The following is a 15841-nucleotide window of genomic DNA, read 5'->3' on the forward strand; positions in this document are numbered from 1 at the left end:
GCCGCCATTTTGTTTGCAGCGCGATATCTGCGTGATATTATCTGCGCATACTTGACTTCCACATATTATTACTCATGCCTCACTAATTCTCCTCCAAGCCTCTGGGTGCTTTTAAGAGCTGGTCCAAGATGGATTATCAACACCATAACAGTGCAGGGAGACAGTTTTTACTACATGTGTTTTGCTTACATGTGTCCTCATTATGGTAGCCATTTAGCGTCGCTGTGCCTGTGCTTTTTGAGGGCAAGTTTCATACGGAGTCCTAATCTTCTTTGGGCAATGTTTACTTTTTCACCAAGTTTCCATTCTAAAGCCTGATACTTTTTGCTGGTCGAGTTCTGAGGAGGTGCTGTTTGACGTCGTACGTCTTTCTACATCAGCTTCTCTGGTGGCTTCGATTTTTCGTCGCAGTATTGAGAATGTCTGGGACAGCTGGCGTCTGGCGACTCTGAGTGACTTTGTTATACTGCTGGGCGTTCCATTGAGGCACAATATTTGGGAGGAGTTGTGTGGAGGTTATCTATGGGAAAATTACGCAATCCGAAGTTTGTTTTTGTGCCCTCCAAAAGCTCTTCTACAGCGTCTTCTTCATCCTCCTCAACAACTGCTTCCTCTACCACAGATCAAATGGCGGCAGCAGCCCCTATTCGCCCCTCCTTGCCACAGCCAACTTCAAATAAGTCCTCTCCTTCCACTGCGTCATCCAAGCGCTTGAAGCAAGACTCTCCCCCTCTGGATAAACCGTCGTCTCCTATCTCCACGGAGTTACTTTTGGAGGAGATACGGGCTTTGCGTCCGTTCGTTGAGGAAACCAATAATAAGATGCAGCTTTTTGAAGCGAAGTGGTCAACTATGGACAACAGAGTGTCTTCCATAGAGCAACAGGTCTCTGAGATTCCAGTCCACTCTCAACGTATTTCCTCTCTAGAAAAATCTGTTCTTGCCCTTCAACAACACACCGAGGACTTAGAAAATAGAAATAGGAGGAATAATTTGCGTGTTTATGGTTTGCCGGAATCTTTGGAAGGTGATGACCCCGTCTCGTTCTTCTCCTCTTTCCTCCTGAAACTTCTGGATATGCCAGCTACTACCTCTCTCAGCATCCAAAGGGCTCATAGACTTGGTCCTCGTGCATCAGCCTCAACTAAACCTAGAGGAGTCATCATTCTTTTTCTGAAGTTCACGGACCTACTTCTAGTCCTTTCTGCAGCTAGATCCAAAAGCCAGGTGTCTTGGTTGGGCCAGAGAGTATTTCTTTCTCAGGATGTTTCTAATGCGACGGCAGCTAGACGGAAATAATTTTTGAACCTGCGTGCCCCTCTTCGCTCTCTTGGTGCCGGATATGGCTTGTTCCATCCTTGCGTTTTCAAAGTCACCCATCAGATTCAAACTTGGACTTTTCAAGATCCTGCTGAATTGAAAAATTTTATTCTTATACAGTCCAACGCCGTCTACTTCCACTCCTGGTTGACTGTTTAATTTTCTTCTTTCTTGCAGGTTTTCCCAGATAATGTTTTCACACTGTTCTGTTTATTATATTGTTGGCTCGTTTTTTGTTTCATTTTAGCAATGTCTTCTATGGTTCTCTTCACTACCCATTTCTACTCCTACTGTTTGTCTTTCTTTAAATGCTCTATCTTTACTCTGCTCTTTCTTTATCTTCCACCTGTTTGATAACTTGCTTTCTCATTCTTCTCCTTCACTCTATGTGTTTCTTATATGTTTTTCTTTTTCTTACCCAGATTTACTGATGTGACCTCCTTCCTCTTTTATGGTTGCCCTTTTCTTGTTCAGTCCTGGTGCGGTCTGGTTTCCTGGCTCCATGCGGTCCATCTTGTTGCGTCTCTCCATTACCCCAATATCCTCTTCATGTCCCCTTCAGGTATGTTATATTCAGTCGTCCTTTATGGATTTGTACTGTCTTTTCTTGTTTTCTTCTCTTCTTACCTTTCCCCTCTTTTCCTTTCCCCTTTGCTCCACTTATTATTTAATTCTGTCCTTTCTTCTTTTTTCTTTCTTTTTTCCTTCTCTACTCATCCTTCTTTTTTTTGTTCTGATGTTACTTGTTTCATTCATTTCTTTGATGTCTTATTTTTTGGCGTTTTTTCTAATGTTTCTACTATTGTACTTTTTGCTCCTATCAATATTTTACTATTTGAAAATTCAAGGTTGTTTTCCTGGAATGTAACGGGTTTTATTAATCCTATTAAACGGCAGAGAGTCCTTATCCATTTAGCTACCTATGACCCTGACATAGTTCTTTTACAAGAAACCCACCTCACCGAAAGTGAATCCCCTAAATTAAAGAGGAGTTGGGTGGGTACAGTCATATTTTCTCCTTCCACTGGCGTTGTTATTTTATGTCACACGAAATTACAATGTAAAGTATTGTCTCAAGAAAATGATACTGATGGTAGGTGGATACTAGCAAAGTTACTAATTAATGCTGTTCCTTTAACTGTTTTTAATGTTTATGGCCCTACACAACCTGATTGCTTTTTTTGGCCTCTAATTACGAAAAAATGTATTCAACATAGGGATGATCTTTTTATTCTAGGTGGAGATTGCAACCAGATTGTTGATCCTTTCCTTGATCGTAAATCCACAGTTCGCTTCATTCCCCACAAGACTCATAAACAATTTCTTGACACTATTTCACAATCTCGCTTTATTGACTCTTGGCAACTATCCCATCCTGATACTTTGGACTATTCCTTCTTCTCTCCTCCTCATTCCTCTTTTTCTCGTCTTGATTACATTTTTCTCTCTCAATCTTTGTCTCAGAACTTACTGTCTTCCTCTATTGAGCCTATGGTAATATCGGACCATGCCCCTGTTGTTACGGTTCTTGATTTGCTTCCTCCACGTCCCAAGTCTTCACGTTGGCGCTTCAATAGTTCCCTTCTTACTGATCCTAACTTTTCTTCCTCCTTTCGCTCTTTTACCAGGGATTTCTTTTTGCTTAATTGTGATCCTTCTACTCCTCCCTATATCCTCTGGGACTCCTTTAAGGCCACGGCAAGGGGATTTATTATTGATTTTGTTTCTAAGAAAAAGAAACAATATCTCCAGAAACTGAAGGTCTCATTGGCTCACATTAAATCTTTGGAACATAAATTTTATACTTCCTCAGATAAATTTATCTCACCAGTCCTTTTAAGAGCAAAGTTGGAGTTCAATAAATCTACTACTGATAATGCGTCTTCGATACTTCTTCGTAGTAGTGCTCGTTACTATGGGGGTCGTAACAAATCAGGGAAATTGTTAGCTAACTATCTTAAATCACGTAAGGAGCGCACTCTTATAGATTCTATTTACTCCTCTGACAATATTCTCCTGCACAAAGATAAGGAAATACTCGATCAATTTCAGATGTTTTATCAGCATCTTTATACTCCAGAATCTCCTCCAACTCCTTCGCTTATTCAGTCCTATTTTGAGAGAATCCCTAAACCCTCTTTCTCTCATCTCAATTTTGCGGACCTTGAACTTGAGCTTTCCTTACATGAACTCTCCATGGCTTTGGATTCTCTCACTAAGGGCAAAACGCCCGGCCCTGATGGTTTCCCTGTAGAATTTTATTTACACTTCTCTGATCTCTTACTTCCCAAACTTTTGCAACTTTTTCAATCATTCTACTTATCTGGCAAGGCGGAAGGTACTTTTCAAGACGCTACCATTTGTCTTATCCCTAAGGATGGTCGTGACCCCCAATCCTGTAAAAATAATCGTCCGATTTCTTTGGTCAATGTGGACTATAAATTATTTGCTAAGCTACTTGCGTTACATTTAGACCCCTTGATGCCTCATCTCATTGGTAAGGAACAATGTGGCTTTGTTAAAGGTAGACTTACCTCCGATAACTCTCGCCTTTTTCTTAATGTTTTGAATAATGCTCCATCTCTTTCTATCCCTTTAGCTGCTATTTCAGTAGACGCAGAAAAAGCTTTCGATAGAGTAGATTGGTCCTTTTTGTTTGCTTCTTTACGTTGGCATGGCTTTGGTCCCAATTTCATTTCCCTTATCTCCCTGTTATACTCTGCACCCAAGGCTTCGGTGCTTGTGAATGGTCAGGTTTCCTCGTCCTTTGCTCTTCAACGTGGCGTTCGTCAAGGCTGTCCTTTATCCCCTCTTCTTTTCATTCTAGCGCTGGAACCCTTTTTGCCCTCCATTCGTAACAATAATTCCATTTTTGGTTTTCCTTATGGTAAGAGTCAATTGAAACTTTCTGCATACGCAGACGATATTCTCTTATTTATTTCCGATCCAGAAGTCTCTATTCCCCCCTTATTATCTGAATTCGATTCGTTTTCATTGGTGTCAGGTTATGAGATTAATTCAGATAAGACTGAAATCCTTCCTCTCACTAAAACCTGTTTCCCTAATTTTTTCTCTTCTACTGGTTTTGCCTGGAATAGTTCTAAGATCAAGTATCTATGTATTTGGTTCTCTAACTCTATCTCTTCTTCAGTTAAATTAAATATGTCCGCAGTTTTGTCCCGAATTGATAAATCTTTTCTTTCCTGGAACCCCCTCTTTCTGTCCTGGTGGGGTCGTTTGGACTCCATAAAAATGATGATAGCCCCCATTCTAATATATATTTTCTCTATGTTACCCGTCCACGTTCCCTCAATTTATTTTAAACGTATTGACTCCTCCCTTTCGAAATTTCTCTGGAAGAACAAGAAATCCAGAATTTCTCTTGCAGCCCTTTGAAAGTCCAAAGCTAATGGCGGAGTTAACTTTCCAGATTTTCGTCTTTACCATAAATCCTTCTCGTTACGCCAGGCCTCGAGATGGCTTTCATTAAACCTCTCCCCTTTCACTCCTCTTTGGCTCCTTATTGAACAAACATTACTATTACCCTTCTCCTTCGATGAAGCTGTTCGTTTCTCTACTAAAACTCCCTATACCTCACTTCCTTTATTCAAGCACTCTTCTTCGCTTTTAAGACCTCTGGTTTCTCCTACTGCCACTACGCGTGAATCCTTTCTAAGCACCCCTATCTGGTATAACTCGCTTGTCCTTATGAATAATAGACCTATATTCTGGAAATCTTGGAGATTAAAGGGTATTATTTGGATTAATCAACTCTTTAATGGACTGGTTCCTTGCTCCTTCCCCCACTTCCAATCCTTACTTCATTGTCCTCGATCTTTTCTGCAGAAATTTGCTACTCTCATGACAATAATTCTTGACCGTTATTATTCTCTTCCTTCTTCATCATTACCTATCCCACAATCTCCTCTTCTCGAACTTCTTATTAAATTCCCTAAAGCGTCTCTTATCTATAAATTTTTCTCCTCTCCCAATCCAGACCGTACTAAGACTAAATTGGAACTTTTATGGGAATCGGACTTCGGATGTACTTGGTCTGTTGCTCTTTGGGATAAGCTTTGGTCCAGATCCTTAAAAATTTCCCGCTCGGCTTCTCTTACTCAATCTTTATTTTATTTCTATCACAAGCTCTATCTTTCTCCTCTTTCTTTGTCACGTTTCCTCCCCTCTTATGATTCCAAATGTTGGACATGTAGTACCCCTAATGCTGATCTTCTTCATCTCTTCTTTTTCTGTCCTGCTGTTTCTGCATTCTGGAGAAAAATTTGGCCATACTTTTCTCGAATCTTTACACTTTCTGTTCCTTATCTACAACTCTTCTCTTTTTAGGTAGCCTTTTTGATTCTTTAGACCTTCCTTCACACTCACATGGCCTTTTTGATCTCATGCTTGCTTTCGCATTCCAGCACATTTCTACTAATTGGAAGTCCCTCACTAATCTTTCAGTGCAAAGTTGGTGGAACTCTTTATGTCACTTTCACAGACTGGATGTTGCCTTCGCCTCTTCCTGCAAACCTATTCGTAATACTGATGTTTTCTGGTTGTCTCTCACCTCATACCTAGATCGATTGTCTCTGAGCAAAATTCCACGTATCAACTCAGAAAATTTCAAACCCCCTTGATGGTCTCCGACTCTCTCCTCTTTGTTGTCATTTTATACAGGTTCCTTATGTTATTTCTTTTTTATGCTGATCATTTTGTACTACTTATTTATACTATTTGTTTATATGCCGTACTTTTTTCATTTCTAAGGTTCATATTTTGCTCTGTTATTTCTTTTTCCCTCCCCCTTTTCTCCTTCCTTTTTCCCCTTTCCTTTATCTTTAAAAGCCTCATAAAATGCTTTTTGTTTTGTAATATTTGATATTAGCACTGTCAATGTTTCATATTATATTTAGCCTTGTTTTAGGCTTTGCTGATATCTTTCTTTGTTAACAATTTTCTTCAATAAAGCTTTTCAACCATAAAAAAAGACACTTCACAAGCTGCACAACTTAATCTAAAAATAAATAAATAAGAGACTAGCACTTGTTCTGCGCTTGTAGTGCGTGATTGTAACACTATTTAATCAGCAATTAACATGCTGCCTTCACCCGTCCCCCACTCAGCCCTGCACGGCGGCCTCGGGCTTCTTTATTTCCCACTTTTTGCCAAAAGCCACCACCACCCTGCAAGCCCCTTCACTGGTACCACAATCTGGCATGAAAGCCTTTCAGGCACACCGGCCCTATCCATCTCAAAATTAGGAGGCGAGTTTGCGCTCGTCGGTGACGCTTTTAAAGGCCTGGCTGCCTGCATCCTGTGCTCCTGTTTAAGTACATGTATGTCACAGCTGATCTCAGTTTGCAGTTTGCTCTTCCTTCTATGAACTGTAGTTCGTGTGTTGGTCGCCCCTTCCTGGCATCCTTCGTGATCAGAAGCACATTGGGAGGGCGGAGTCATTAAACTCTGAGCTGAAACGGGCCGGACGTTTTCAGTCTGAGCCGGTAAATCACAGTCACACTTGAACTTGGAAGCAACCGGCTGACTACAGGGTTATTCGGGGCAGGCTCCGCCTAGCTGCCAAGGTTTCAGATTACTATGAGAGAAATCTTCATAATTTCAGTGCAATTATGAGTAACATTTCAACGACTATGAGTGACATTTTCTGGCGAGCTAAAACAAGCAACAAAGAGGAGGGAAACATATAAATATCAGACATTACACTCATTTGCGCATGGAGATTGTCTGAATCATACTGTGTGTGCTACCCAAGACAATTCATTAAAGGGGCCATCTGGTAAATGATGTCACAATAGGTAAAAACATCCAAGCAGATGTCATCAAAGAAAGAACATTCTGGAATTCGTACTGGTGGTGCCTGTTATTGGTGCAGGAGAGGCCTGTTGCTTTCTCTTCAGAGGGTGCCCCTTTAAGAGAGAACAAGGTAGCAGCCATGTAGCAGCTCTACGAAAGCAATTTATGATAGATTGATAAAATTATTAAAAGATAATTTTTTCACAGCGAGAGGAAGGCGGTTCCATCCTCAGCTAATTTTTCACTGGTAGTTTCAGCAGAGCTGGCATCATAGATTGAAAGCTAGAATGAAACACTGGCTTCCAGCAATCTGCGCCCCATCCTTACCTCACTACTTTCTCTCTCTCACTTTTATCTTTTTCCCCTCTTCTCACCTTAATAATTTTTACATCTGGTCTTATTAGGGTCACACGTCCGCTTTCTCTCGCCTTTTTGTTTTTCTTGCTTGTTTTCCTTTCACCACCTTCTCTTCTTTTTCCTTCCTCCCTCTTCTCCTCTACATCATTTCTCTTGCCTGTCTCTCCTCTTTTGATACCTTTCTTTCTGCCCTCTCTCTTTACTACCCCAGTGTCTCCCTTCCTCCATCCCTCTGCAACTCATACAGCAGAACAAACTATACCTTTAGCTGACACAAAGCTTGAGTGTCTGACTCGGTTTTGCATAATTGTTACTAAAATTAAATACATTTTTCTTCCACAAACCTCCAAAGTTTTATATCAGCCCAGTGCATTTCAGTGGCAAGAAAACCCTGACCCCACATTTCAGTGCAAGAGCATGCTTGTCACAAGCCTGCCCCCTATAGTACTTTGAGACAAGATGCGTGCTCCTTAATGTGCCAGTGAAAAAAGGCTTCCCATTTGTAGAAATGCAAACAGGCGACGCATCAGCAGGCATGTTCCAATCCACTTACCAGGCAGCTGCCTCTGTCCCAGTCTTGGTCATAAGGGGCATGAGACCAAAGTGTTACCTGGGGGCTTCACAAGATGTCATCAGCTCAGTAAGCGGTTTCTGGAAAACAGCTCTTTTCCCAGCCAGTCCCTCTCTCAGCAATTGAATTTGGCGCAGCCGAGTGTAAATTAACTGCAGCTGCTCCTCAGATTGAGACAACTGAGCCTCACGAAGGAGGCTGCAGCCGGTGGTGGGAGCAAGCAGCACTGCTAACGCCTCCTATGATGATTTGCTGCAACGCTTGCCTCCCACAAATTAACTCCGGCTGCAGGACTTGACGCCCGGTCGGTCTCCGCGGCGCCTCATGGCAGGTACATACATTGGAGCATTAAGGACTGCAGCCTTTCAGCAGAGCGAGCCCCAAGCCTGCAGAGCTGCATGCACGCCACAGAGTGGGCTGCCAGTCCCAAGTTTTAAGGCAGCGCTATATATGGCTTGTCTAGACAACTGAGACACTATTCAAAATTTGTGACTTCGTATTCCAGTGCAGTGATGCGGATCACCACACTGAGATGCGTTAGTCTAATGCCTGATGCGTGGTACTAAATCGGTCCCCCCCGATTTGGTTATCCCTGACGCACTGGGTTTACCCTGACCCTCTACGGGGGCGGGGAAGCAGTCTCCACATTGTACCCTTCTCACTTCCCAAGGACGGCATCATATAGACATCAAACACGGAGTATGAGAGGAGTCCGGCATACACTCATGGTTCAGATACTGGAACCAGCCAGCACACACACACACACACACACACACACAAACACATGCACACTGTTATAAATGGGGGTCTCTAGTTGACAGAGGTAGTTACCTTTGAACAAATAGTGACCCTTGCTTCTAGTCAGGGTAAGGGGGATACACATTTTAGATATCCCCTGCTCACCCCCTTGGTATCTTGTATGAGTAGACAGGCTTATCCCAAGGGCTTATCCTTGGTAATGTGTAAAGCATGTGTACCAACACATTGTGAAAACACCACAAATGGACACCACACCAGTTTAGAAAGATAAAATATCTCTATCTAAACTTAACAAGATCAAAACGACTAAAATTCAACACACACAGTTAAAAATACGACTTTCAAAAAGTTTCAAGAACTTATACCATAAAAAATTATGGATTCGTGACTTTTAATCAAATTACCTGTTGTTGCATCAACATTCACAAGGCCTAAAAGCCACAGAGTGAAGAAGTGTCGAAAACAAATAGATGCGTCAGTTCCTGAGACCTTGGGGAGGCGATGCAACAGTTCTGCTGCATGCAGGAGAAGTGATGCGTCGAATCCGGTCTTTAGGGGGAAGTGATGCGTTGATTCCTTGTGACGGTTCCGGTCAGCAGTTGATGCCTCGGGAAAACTTGTTGCACAGGTGCGATGTGTGGAAATCCAGGATGTGTGGGTAATCGATGCGGCGGCGGTGAGCTATTTTCTTCAGCCGCGACCCCTCAATGTGTGGAAAGTCTTCTCGCGCCATGGAGCCGCAAGAAGAGAGATGCATCATTTTTGTAGTTCTTCAAGTTCCTTCTCTCTTCCAGCTCCCAGACAGCAGCAAAAACCTCCAGAGGTCCAATACTGGCTCAGGCACCTCCTGGCTGGTCAGGACTCACAGCAGCAGAGCTCAGGGGAGCTGGGGTGAAGTATTTGTGTCCCTGAGACTTCAGAGCAGTAGGCCAGCACACACAGGCCTTTGGAGATCTCCTTCAAGCGGGGACACAGCACACAGCAAAGTCCTTCTCCTTTCCTTGGCAGAAACAGCAACTGCAGGCCAACCCCATAAAGCACACAGAATAGGGGCAGTACTTCTCCTCAGTCTCTCCAGTTCTTTTCCCTGGCGAAGGGTCCTCTTGAACTCCAGGGAAGATCTAAAAGTATGGGGTCTGAGCCACTCTTTTTATACATTCAATCTCTTTGTTCTCTCCTGACCCAGGGCTCTGAGCCCAGTCCAAACCAGTTCTGGGGTGCATTTTGCAAGTGCACAAAAACCTCAATTGTCAGTGTGAGCCCTGGCTCCAGACACAACACATGGGGGCAGAGCCATCATAGTGGAAGGCAGGCACAGCCCTATTTAGGTGCTACTCCTCCCATCACTCCAAATGCAGACCAGGCCTATTCAGCCTAGCGCTAACACAGTCAGACTCTCTGGAGCCACTGCACATCCCCAGCCCCTGTTACTCTAAAGCCAGACAGTCAATACACATCCTAGCAGAGGCACATTGGCTGAATAGCAAGAAAATACCTACCTTCTAAAAATGCTATTTTCAAAGACAGAATGTAAAAATCACCCTCACTAAAAGATGCATTTTAACATTCTGAGTTCAGGCATACTTAACTTTATTTTCCTAACTGGTTCCGAGGAGCAGTTATGCTTATAAGATGTTAGAAGCAAACTCCCCATTCTATCCTATGGGAACAGAGAGCCTTACAATGTAACATGTAAGAAAAAGGAAGGTTAGGGCCTGGCAAGTGGATGCACTTGCCAGGCTGACATGGCAGTTAACAAACTGCACACAGGCACTGCAGTGGCAGGCCTGATACATCGTTTCAGGGCTAATCATGTGGGAGGCACAAATAGTGCTGCAGGCCCACTAGTAGCATTTGATTTACAGGCCATGGCACACTCTGTGCACTTTACTAGGGGCTTATCAATAAATCAAATATGCCAATCGTGGATAACCAATCATAATTTACACAGGGAGCACTTGCACTTTGACACAGATCAGCAGTGTCAAAGTGCCGAAAGCATCTAAGCCAGCAAAAACGAAATCCAGCACAGCATAAAAAATACAGGAGGTAGAGGCAAAAAGTCAGGGGTAACCACGCCAAGGATGCCAGGTCTAACACATGTGCACACACACTCTGTTAGAAAGTCACCCTTTTTGACTGTTCATCCCCATTTTTTGGGTGCTGAATAATACTGGTGGTAGCAGACTCTGACTGTGACCTGGGCTCCGCAAGTCAGGCCCAGCACCAATGTTGTGTGAAACACAAACACATACATTGAGGTACACTTATAATTTGAATGACTTACCCTATAAGTCCCTTGTAGATAATAGGGCAGGGGGATGAAAACTACTTAGAAGTCCTTAGTAAATAATACAGAATGGCAGCTTAGAGGCCAGCAGCCTTTGTTGCACTTGCATGTGTGAACTGCTGAGAGCCTGAGGTCATTTTGAAAGCAGCCCTCCTGTGTTGTTGCGCTGCTTTTAAAAGTAGAATTCATTGCAAACTCGACTTCGGTGGCATCGGCACTTTAAAAATGATAATCTACCTTATTTGCACATTGTGGATACCCCAATGTCTTCCCTAGGTGTTCCAGGGGTGGGGGTTGATGTTCCTATAAGTATGGCCCCTATAAAAGAGGCTTCTTAAACCCTGGTGAGTGAAAGCTGCCCATTATTTTTTTTCCAGTGCAGGAACTTCACTACAAATTTGACGTTGGTGCTCTGGGCAGAATTAAAAAATAGTCTAAATCTTTGCATATTAGGAACCTCCAGGTCTCCCCTAGGTGTTACAGGGGTGGGTGATAGATAGATAAACCAACTTTATTCGATTTCTATTTAAGAAAATCATAAAAGCATATAAAAACAAACAAAGCGAATTACATAGTCATCATCTCATTATTTCACAAAATCTATTAGAAAACTTTAATCACTTACTTACACCCCATAATAATAGCTGGACTATTAGACAGTTAGACATCATAGCATTATCAATGTCCTACATTTTACAATACTTTTCAGGAACATTGATAAAATCCATATCATATAGTCATTTTCTAAAAACTGTAATACTAAAAATCCAGGGCAACATTGTCTAAAGTCAAGCTTTTTTAAAAGAGGTAATATCCACTTTTTTCTTTTTGCATTATAAAAGTTACAAAAGAGAACAGCATGGAGTGTTGTTTGCTCCAAGCTATCATTACAGGGGCATTCTTGCATCACCCTGGTCCAATCATTCATGTTTGGGAAACTAATTATTCTGTGTAGTATCCCAAGTCTAAATCTTGTCAGCAGTAATCTATTGTAAGTGCCAAGAGCTAGAATAGGGTAAGGTTGAATATTATAGGTGGTTATGATCAGTTGGTTATGCAATACTGTGGGCTTAGATATTTCCTCTGCTAGCCTAAGTGATTCAAGTAGGGACATACCTTTTGCTTTCAGCTCTTTTCTTGACAGTCTACTCATTGCACTTGGTTCATTATAACACTCTGGATAACCTAAGTCATACAGAAAGTCCCGCCCATACTTTAACCATTTCATTCTTAAAACACCATTTATGTTTAAAACATCATATAAAATATCCCGATTTAAATTAGTTTCTGCAGATAACCGTATCCTGTACCAAAGCATGATTTGTTCCATTCTGATTACTTCTGTGATATATGGGACCCCCAATTCCGAATGGCAAACATGCGATGAGGCACTACTCGGGAGGACCGGAATGTCTCTTAAAAACTGATTTTCAATCATTCGTTAAAATTGAACATTGCAAACCCCTGCGCCATACATGGCCGTTGAGACGCACTTGGCCCTGTAGATTTGCAATAGCACTTGCGGGGGACTCCTACCCAGTTTTTTTGAGAAATTGACTAGAGCTGCAGTTGTTTTCATAAAGGCAAGTTTTCTCGCTTGCACTGCTTGAATCCATGTAACTTTGTGGTCAAATAAAATACCCAAATAGCTAAAACTGTTTATAAAATCTATATTTTGTTCATCAATATACACGTCTCCACATTTAATACTACCCGAGCCACACCTCATAATGAAGGTTTTTGTTGTATTCACCTTCAGTCTAGGGTCATGCATAAAGGCTGCAAAACAACCTAATAGTCTTTGTAGGCACATTTGGGTGCGACACATCAGGACAGCATCATCCGCATACAAAAATACAATTATGGCCCGTCCTTTTATCATGGGAATGTGTTGGCCGGTATTTGTCAGTGCTTGGCCTAGCCCATTTATATAAAGATTAAAAAGAAAGGGGGCCAACACACATCCTTACCCCTTTGTTAATTTGGAATGGAGCTGTGCATTCTCCATTTGGACTGTATCGCACTCTGGCCTTAGCGTTCTTATGGAGTTGTTTTAGGAAATGTATAATGGTACAGTCTACCCCTAAATCCTGAAGAACTCTCTAAAGCTTATCATGCCTTACACAATCAAAGGCTGAGGTGAGGTCAACGAATGCTAGGAACAGTCTACCTTTTTTTTAAATGGTATTTTCACCTATGAAAATACTCAGATTTAAACTTTGTTCAATGGTTCTCAATCCCTTCCAAAATCTAAATTTCAAATCTGAGAGTATCTTACTCTCCTTGGCCCACTTCTGTAGTCTTTCTAGTGCAATACGTATGACTATTTTGGCCAAGGAGTCTAACAGGGTTATCGCTGTCTATTGCCTTTTTTATAAATGCATATACTTCTCTGGCCCAGGGCGGAGTCAGATTGCCGCCTTCTGAAGGGGATAGCGAAATGTCTACCAGCTGACGGGATCAGAACTGTTGGGTTGAGGGAGAGGGGGACATTGCCTCAGTCCGCTCACCCTTGGACAATTGGTACAGCTACAGGGAGCAGAGAACGACTGCTTAACTTCCCCTTTGTGACAAAGACACTCTAAAAGAGTTTGGCTGCATGCCTGAGAATGATGGGACAGTAGATGGGGCCGTCTATTTTAGTAGGGGTGTAGAAAGGCTGGGGACTAAGCCCTTGAGCATGATAGTGAAGGGCACATTGTAGGGGAAACCCATGGCACTACTATTGGAAAGGCATTCCCCTGCAGACTAGAAAAGCACTCTCACATAACACTTAGAGAGGTCCCTTGGAAAAGGAGGAAACTTTGAGGCCCTCTTTACTTCTGAATGCACCAGGCAGCTATTATCAAAGAGAAGGACCAGAGGGAACTGCCTAGGGCTTGTGGCCCCTCCCAGCACTTGAGTACATCCAACCTAAGAAACAACCACAATGAAAAGTATCCAGCTTCTTTGAGATGCCAAAAAGTTTACAAACCATGGAGCCCACGTGCAAGGTGGCAGTTTTGCCAGTTTACAGACTTTCAAATATGAACTGACAGGGATGAAAGAAACCTTGTAAAAGGTCTTGCAGAACTGGGGGTAGAATATCATGTAGTTGGGCATAGATGCTGTGGGTCTTAGATGTTAAGGTCAAAGTTCAATACTCAGAAATGTCGTAAGCAGATCTTAAGGTGGTGTGGTGCGGGGATGGATGGCGATGGAGTGAGGTGCGGCAGCGATGTGCTCCTAGGTTGCCACTCGCCCAATCCCAGCATTGCACATAAGACACAGATCCCCCCGAGTAGTGAGAGGTTGGCATACCTGCCAACTCACAAGGTGCCACTGTGGGACACACGATATCAGCTCTCATCACACAGTCACCGAATGAGGAGCCGATATCACATTCTGGCAGGGAAAACGAGCTGAAAACTACTCTAAATAGTGTTTTTCAAGCTCCTTTTTTAGAGGCTTTGAAATTCTGACGTCCATTAAGGGGTGTGAAAACATACCAGGACATCATCACCACCCTCAGCAAGTTTTTATGTCTCGCCTACGCAGCGCACATGCATTGCATAGGAATAAGACCTATAGTAATCGCTTCGGCTTTTCAGTCAAAAACGTGCATGCATTACATTGCTTTCAATGGCAATGCATGCACGTATAGCGATTCCCTTGCGGAAGCGAGCTTTGGCAACATATGTTTGCTCTCTCCCGCAAGGGAATTGCTGTGTGTTCTCTCGCACTCCCCCACCCCTCCCACTTGCTAGCCCAGTAGTTTCTCTTTCGCGGCCGCGGGCCGCGTTTGTGTTTCAGCACTTTTTTTAAGAGTCCGAGGGGCGACCTCAAAACTATATGTAGTGAGAACCAATCGAAACATCAGTTTGTGCTGATTGACAGGAGAAGTGACTGTGCTTGGGAAGATTGGTTGGGTGTGCAAGTGCCATCAATCTCACGATTGGCTAGGGAAAGTGAGACCCGCCTGAGAAAAGGTGCTTGCCTCTCAGGAAGTAAACACCTCGAAATACCGCCCATCCGTACAGGAAGTACCTGCCCAGCCGCTATTGAGACGCCATTCATTCTTGGAAGGACATCGCTAGATAAAAGGATGTGCAGGACTTCCCTTTCACTTGAGGCTTTATCTGGAGCTCGGGTGCTTAGGGAAAAGAACAGAAGGGTTATAGTGTCAGTTTTCTTGTTTGGAAGAGTGATTGGAGGAGTGAGGCTTGATGAGACATTGAATAGTGCTAAAGTGTGTCTGTTGAGGGCTCATTAGCAACGCGGGAAGTGGTGCTTTCTATCTAGACTGAGAATGTAAGGGTGGGTTTACGTTTCACTTAAGTCGACATTTAGGAACAGAGAGAACATGAAAAAAATCTGGCTTTTTTTTGTTTCCCAATGGCTGATATTGAAACAGAGGCAGTTTTAGTTGGGAAAGAGCTAACAGTTAATTTGGGGCTTTAAAAATTAGGAGTTTCACCCAAATCTGTACTATTGGCAAGTATGTCATCTCACGACAGTGCAAGCCTTAAAAGCAGTAATGTTCACACATGAAATATGTTTTAAAACTGCAATAGATTACGGAAATTAATTAGTAAGTTAGCCCACTTTAAGTTATAAACTTATGCTTTGGCAGGGCTTTAAGTGAGATGACAAAACTGGGGGGGGGGGTCCTCTCAAAGGAGCGTGGCCAATGTAATTAAGGGCGTGGGTTAAAAACACGTATGCTAAAAATCCGTGCTTCGCATCATGTG

General features: G+C 42.8%; 1 long non-coding RNA gene across 1 annotated transcript in view; it reads left to right on the top strand.

Annotated features, from left to right (window-relative positions):
* The window catches only part of LOC146809269 (uncharacterized), a 253678-nt gene that overhangs the window by 153146 nt on the left and 84691 nt on the right, over window positions 1-15841 (top strand). Inside the window, exon 2 of the long non-coding RNA XR_014966383.1 lies at window positions 1743-1882. This is a non-coding gene — a long non-coding RNA (uncharacterized LOC146809269). The remainder of the gene's footprint in view (window positions 1-1742; window positions 1883-15841) is intronic.

The sequence above is a fragment of the Triturus cristatus genome, chromosome 7, assembly GCF_964204655.1.
Source record: "Triturus cristatus chromosome 7, aTriCri1.1, whole genome shotgun sequence".
NCBI lineage: Eukaryota > Metazoa > Chordata > Amphibia > Caudata > Salamandridae > Triturus > Triturus cristatus.